The sequence below is a fragment of the Poecilia reticulata genome, linkage group LG19 (genome assembly GCF_000633615.1).
Source record: "Poecilia reticulata strain Guanapo linkage group LG19, Guppy_female_1.0+MT, whole genome shotgun sequence".
NCBI classification, from domain to species: domain Eukaryota; kingdom Metazoa; phylum Chordata; class Actinopteri; order Cyprinodontiformes; family Poeciliidae; genus Poecilia; species Poecilia reticulata.
The window spans coordinates 24,252,586-24,258,585 of NC_024349.1; the positions used below are offsets into that span (position 1 = coordinate 24,252,586).

Here is a 6,000-nt window from a genome sequence, read left to right on the forward strand (position 1 = left end):
TCTCCAACAGCACTGGACCAATCAGGAAAGAGAAGACACAGAGGACTGAGGAGACAGAAAAAATATCCTGCTGGAAATCCAGAGATTTAACAAGGGGAGACCTGAGGATGTGTGCAGAATAAAGAGACAGAAGTCATGTGAAGTGGGTCCTCGTCAGTCTGTAAACCTCCACCTACACCACCACCAGTAAGGTGGAGGTAGATAAGAGAACCATGTTGACGAAAAAAGTAAGAAAACTTATTTTTACCCAGCTAACAATTTTAAAAAATGGATGAAATTGAGGTCAAATGTCAAAACTGTTCTTTCTTCTGTCCATATTCTCTTTTTTTAACTCTGTTGTCTTTTCTCTTTATCTCATTTCTCCGTCAACTCATGTCACATGACTTGAGTTGACCAACAATTAAAGAAGAAGACCTGCTGCAGCTGCTGATCTACTGGTTGTAACAGATTGTGGAAAAGGTGAGGACATGATGATGGCTTGATCAGAAAGTCTCTTTCAATCATATGTTATTTAGACAGAGATTAAGGAATGTGTGTCTGATCATGTGATGATTCTCCAGCATCAATGAGACAAGACAACAGCACTGGACCAATCAGGAGACAGAAGACACAGAGGACTGAGGAGACACAGAAAATCCTGCTGGAAATCCAGACATGACGTTTCCTGATGCAGCAGACGAACACCTAATGACACAGAATAAAGAAGGACCATGTGAAGTAGGTCCTTCAATAACAAACCAAGCATGAGTTGACCAACAATTAAAGCAGGTTACTTTGTTCATCTACTGATCTACTGCTGATCTACTGGTTGTAACAGATTAAGGTTGAGAAGATAATGATTTGATCAGAAACTGTGGCCGACAACTGCAAACGCGCAGCAAGCAGGAAAACGAGCTGCAAACAGGTGAAACGGCACAGGAAAAGCTAAACTTAATTATCTTTTTACATTTTTCGTTTCATTTCATTGAAACCACAAAAAATGTTTCCACAATAACTTCCAATTGTTCAATATTTTTTCCTATCAAACTTTCAGTAGTGTTCAAGAATTACCCAAACATGCCTTGACTTTACTGATCCCAAAGGGAAATTAAATATAGTTGTAGCTCATTAATTCAGATTCTTCAAAGAGTTATTGTAAATGGCTGATTGCTATTGGCAGGAAAGATATTTTGTAGTGGTCTGTAATTCAACAAATCTGAAGAAATGTTTGACTGATGATACTCTGTTTTCCCCATACAGACTCATGAAGAGGATGGTCAGAGTTGTCCATAGCTTTCTTGACTCTTTTGAAGAATCCTTCTTTGCATCATCTCCAGAGGTTCCACAGTCGTCTCCAGAACAAATCCAGCCTTCTTCATCAGATTGTTGAGCCCTTTGAGGTTCCTGGCTCTGATGCTGCTGCACCAGCAGATGATAGCAGAAGAGATGATCCTCTTAACAGCAGACTTGTAGATCTGTAGCATCGTGCTGCAAACCTTGAAGGATGTTAGCTTCCTTGACAAGGGCAGTCTGCTCTGTCTCCTTTTTAGATGGCTTCACTGTTGCGTTTCCAGTCCAGTCTGTTGTCAAGGTGATTGCTGAGGTATTTATATTCCTGAACCACCTCCACATCTTCTCCCATGATGGAAATAGGGTTCCACCAGATCTCTGTACTCAGCCTCTTGTCTTTCTCTGATACACACAACAACTGCAGAGTCATCTGAGTATTTCTGTAGATGACAGAAGTTGGACTTGTGTTGGAAGTCAGAAGTGTAGAGAGTGATGAGGAGTGATGAGAGTACAGAGCCCTGTGGTGCTCCTGTGTTACTGACCACCTGGTTGGACACACAGTCCTTCAGTCTCACAACCTGTGGTCTGTCAGGTAGTCACAGATGCAGGTGATTGTTGAGGCCTCCACCTGCGTCTTCTGGAGTTTCTAACAGAGCAATCAGGCCTGCCTGCTTTGTCCAGATGACTGTGGGTTTGTTGAAGCAGGTGTCTGATGGCATCATCAACTCCAACTCCACAACGATGAGCAAACAGCAGGGGGTCCTGATATGAGCTCGTCTGCTTTCTCAAGTGGGCCTCCAGGAGTCTCTCCAGGACCTTCATGATGTGGGTTGTCAGGGCAACAGGTCTATAGTCGTTGATGACTGATGGATGACTTTTCTTCGGTACCGGAACCTGGCAGGATGTCTTCCACAACAACGGAACCTCCTCTTGGGTCAGGCTAAGGTTGAAGAGATGCTGCCGAATCCCACAGAGGGACTCTGGGACTGACACCATCTGGACCTGCAGCCTTGTTCAGCGTCTCCAGCTCCCTCTTCACTTCTAGATACAGAAAAGTTGGAGGTGGAGGCAAAGGGAGCAGCAGCGTCTCCTAATGTTGTTGAAGACAAACTTGTGGAAGCATAAGAGTCCATGACTGAGGTGGAAGATGGAACATCTGAGGTTTGACAGGAAAGCTGTGGGTCAGAGGAGGATCAGATATCAGTTTGGCTGGAGACAGGAGAGGAGGATGATGATGATGATGATGAGCTTGTTCCTGGACTGAACCTGTTCAAGAATGAGTTCAGCTCATTTGCTATGTCCAGAAATTAATTTTTGTTAAAAATTTTTTTTTTTAAGTCATGATGGAATGTTTTTATGTAATAATGTGTATTTAATGTTTGGAATGAAGAAGATATGTTGCATAATCTGATGTCATTATAATAGAGTATTGTGGCTCAGTGCAAAAACACACATTTTGTTAGTTTCTGAAGAGTAAAAACTAAACAAATGTATACACTTCAAGTTTAAGTTTATATTTCTCAGTCATCGCAATGCTAAAGAAAATTCTCACAACAATGTGAAAATCATGGTAATTATTTACAAGACAAGAAGCGGGAGGAAGATACTAAAAAATGTAATAGATTTCACAGTGTCAGGTTATTTCTATGTATTATGATGTAATGATACATGTATTTTTGGAGTTATTGTTTTCCGTTTTATACTTGTGTGTAACTTTCTCTTGATTTATGAAAGCCTGGAAAGTAATTAAGCTGATCGTAGAGTAAAATAACATTAAGTTGTAAGCAAATTCAATAAAAGCTTGTGTAGGTTTATCACATGCTATCCCAGTACATCACTATTTCGATACAATGTGACAATGTGAAAATATTAAAGGGGTATGAATGTCGTATAATCTTAATTTTACCAACTTTTAAACGTTCAGCTTTTCTTTGCGTTTAAAATACTCCACACGTCTGATAAACTTGCAGACTCTACGGATCTTGCATCTTTTTTTCCCCCTCATCCGACGTTCCTTCCTCCTCTCCGTTTGTCGACCTCAGGTCAGGAGCCAAATTTATGGTTCCTGGTCTGTGGCCAGGGCCAAAAAAAAAAAAAAAAAAAAAGGGCGTAGCATCCCTCCTCTCAAACCAGGTTTGGATTTCAAACGCATGCCAGCTCGGTCCAGTTGTAGGGAAAGGCAGGAGTCGGACCACCTTGCCCCCCTATCTAAAAGCTCCGTCTGTTTACCGGTCGAGGTTGCAGCGTGTGTGCGTCTCGTGGGTGGTGAGTCCACCCACCACTTGACTTTTATATTTAATTTGGTTCTTGACGCTGGATGCTATTTCGATCATGGCCAATGAAGGGTGCTTTCCCGCTCTCTGACTTTTTAAGGTTTTCTTGACACCYGAGGGTGACATGCGGAGTCTGACCGTCCGGAGGTTTGCGGTGGGAAATGAAATGCGTCGCAGGACGGCAGAAGACAGGCACCATTTCTGTCTTTAAAAGCTTCGTCATGGGAGAGGCGGACTGGGGCTGGGAGGGTGAGGGGGTTCTCCGCCTAGGTGGCCTGCGGATGGAAGCGTTGTGGTTAGTTGATTTGTCGTCCCAAATGTTTGCTRAAGTTTGCTGAAGGTGGAAGCAAAATTATTGCAATTTTTCATCGGGAAACACCAGTAATTGGCACAGCCGYGCTGCCAAACACCACAGAGGTTCCTTCAGATCCAGGCCTGGTGCGACTGTCGCCTTTGGAGTCCATAATTATGCAAATCCTAGTTAGAAGAGAGTCTCCGAGGGCGGCGGTTAAATCTGAGTTTAAATCAGCAACGCCCCAGAAAAAGAAAGCATTCACAGCACCGATACTCCCCGTCAAAAGCATGAGGTGTCTTGGAAAGTATTCACACCTCTTGGCYTTTACAATATTCTGTTAAGTTACATGCACAAACTCTAAAGTATTGTATGGGGATGGTTTATGGYGGAACAACAAAAGGCAAAGTGTTATTTTTTTTTGTACAAAAATGTAAAGGAATCTTAGAAGAGTGGCTTGAATTTCCTAAATTACAGCTACATGGTCTTTAGGGTTTGTTTGTCTACCAGTTTTACACATCAAAAGTCTGGAAACTAGATAAAAATCAGATAGAATGGAGACTTAACTTGATTTAGATTTGAACATTGCCTGAACCATTGTAATGTCCATTTAAACTTTTATAGAAAAAACACTGCAATAATAAAAAAAAAGATGTTTTTTTACATTAGTATGTAATGTAATGTATGCTCTTACTTTGTAATGTCTCACCTGATGTGTGGTAAAGTTTGAGTTTTTGGACGGGGGTGGGGGGGCAAGACATGCAGCAACGGTCCCAGGTTCGGAAATTAAACCCTGGATGGCAGAGTCGAGGACGGACAGCCTGTGTATAAATTGCACCCGCTCTACGRCTACACCATGCGCCGTMCCTACGTTGTTAGTTTACTTGGATGTTTTGGGTTGTCACAGTTCAAAGAATAATAGTTTTGCAAACCTCTGTGCATGCCTTTTCCTTTCCTTTCCCCTCCAACATCTCTCCACTCTTCCTTTCTGTCTCCTGGACAGAGCTGTAACTGGCTAACATCTTAGGCTAAAGTCCTCCAGTCGCTGGGGAAGTCTGCTAGAAACAGTGCCGGCTCTAACCCATACATCTCTGCCTGGTCGCCAGGCCAGGAAGAGTCACAGACCATTTAACTCACGTATTAATGACCAACAAGAACCCAGTGCCTCCAGAATGAGAGTATAGGAACCTACCAAAGTGTGTACAGAGGCCAAGCCAGAGGAGGCGCAGAGGTGCCAAGGCAAAGAGAAATGAGGTGTGGGGAGGCGAGGCAGAATAAAAACAAAACACTGAAAACTGAAAAAAACAGATAAAGACTGAATGATTTTTTTTTTCTGTCTTAAAAAAAAGTCATGTTTGGAGCAGAGTTTTGAGTTAAGGAAATAAACAAATGTCAGAAATTACATTCAGCAGTGATTCTCTGTCCAAATGGCCCCACGGAAAAGCAAAATAAAGATACCTCAAGATACTTTTCAAATATGCAATATTCATGACTTGCATGCCTGTGTGAATACCTCAGAAAATAAACAAACTACAAGCTACAACAGCTCATGTGAAGGTTAATGACAGGCTGTGTACAGTTCGTCCATCGTATTAGTCAACTGTGACAATTACATTTTTTTAAATTGAAATGAAAGCAGATTTACACTTCAGTGCAAAACAACATAAAATGTTCCCTCAATACCAACTTTAAYAAAGTAAAAAGTAAATAAGGTGTGAGTATAGGGATAGTATGGAAAAGTTTTTCATAGTTTCAAATTGGTAAAATTCTCAGAATCTATCAGACGTATGGAACAGAAGGTTAGAGCTGCTGCCACCATAGTTAAGCCAAGGTGCTAAACGCTCATCATCTATCAGCTGTTAAAGGAGACGTCGGCATCTTAACTCAGGCGTTGGAGGGATTTTACAGAATACGTTTGAAAGACAGAACTGTGGGATGCTGTGAGSTYTGGTGGAGCCAGCTGCACATCATCCGAAAAAAACTAAAACAAACCATAATCCTCCTACCACTTCCTGTCGCCTCCTTTGACGTTTTCGCCAGTAGCAACCTCCTGCTGGTGATCACGTAACTCGTGCAATGCAAAAAAAAAAAAAAAAGGGGCTTCCATTATGGTTTTGTGAAATACATCTATGTCGATACGGCTGACAAACCCCTGAAAAATGTGCT

At 41.9% G+C, this 6,000-nt stretch overlaps 1 long non-coding RNA gene across 1 annotated transcript; it reads left to right on the forward strand.

The window, feature by feature from the left end:
- Positions 1-2: 2 nt before the first annotated feature.
- LOC103482038 (uncharacterized) lies at positions 3-3,086 on the forward strand. Its single transcript, XR_536381.1, has 5 exons — positions 3-227; positions 390-459; positions 561-717; positions 818-904; positions 1,240-3,086. It is a non-coding gene; the product is annotated as an uncharacterized LOC103482038 (long non-coding RNA).
- The last annotated feature ends 2,914 nt before the right edge of the window (positions 3,087-6,000 follow it).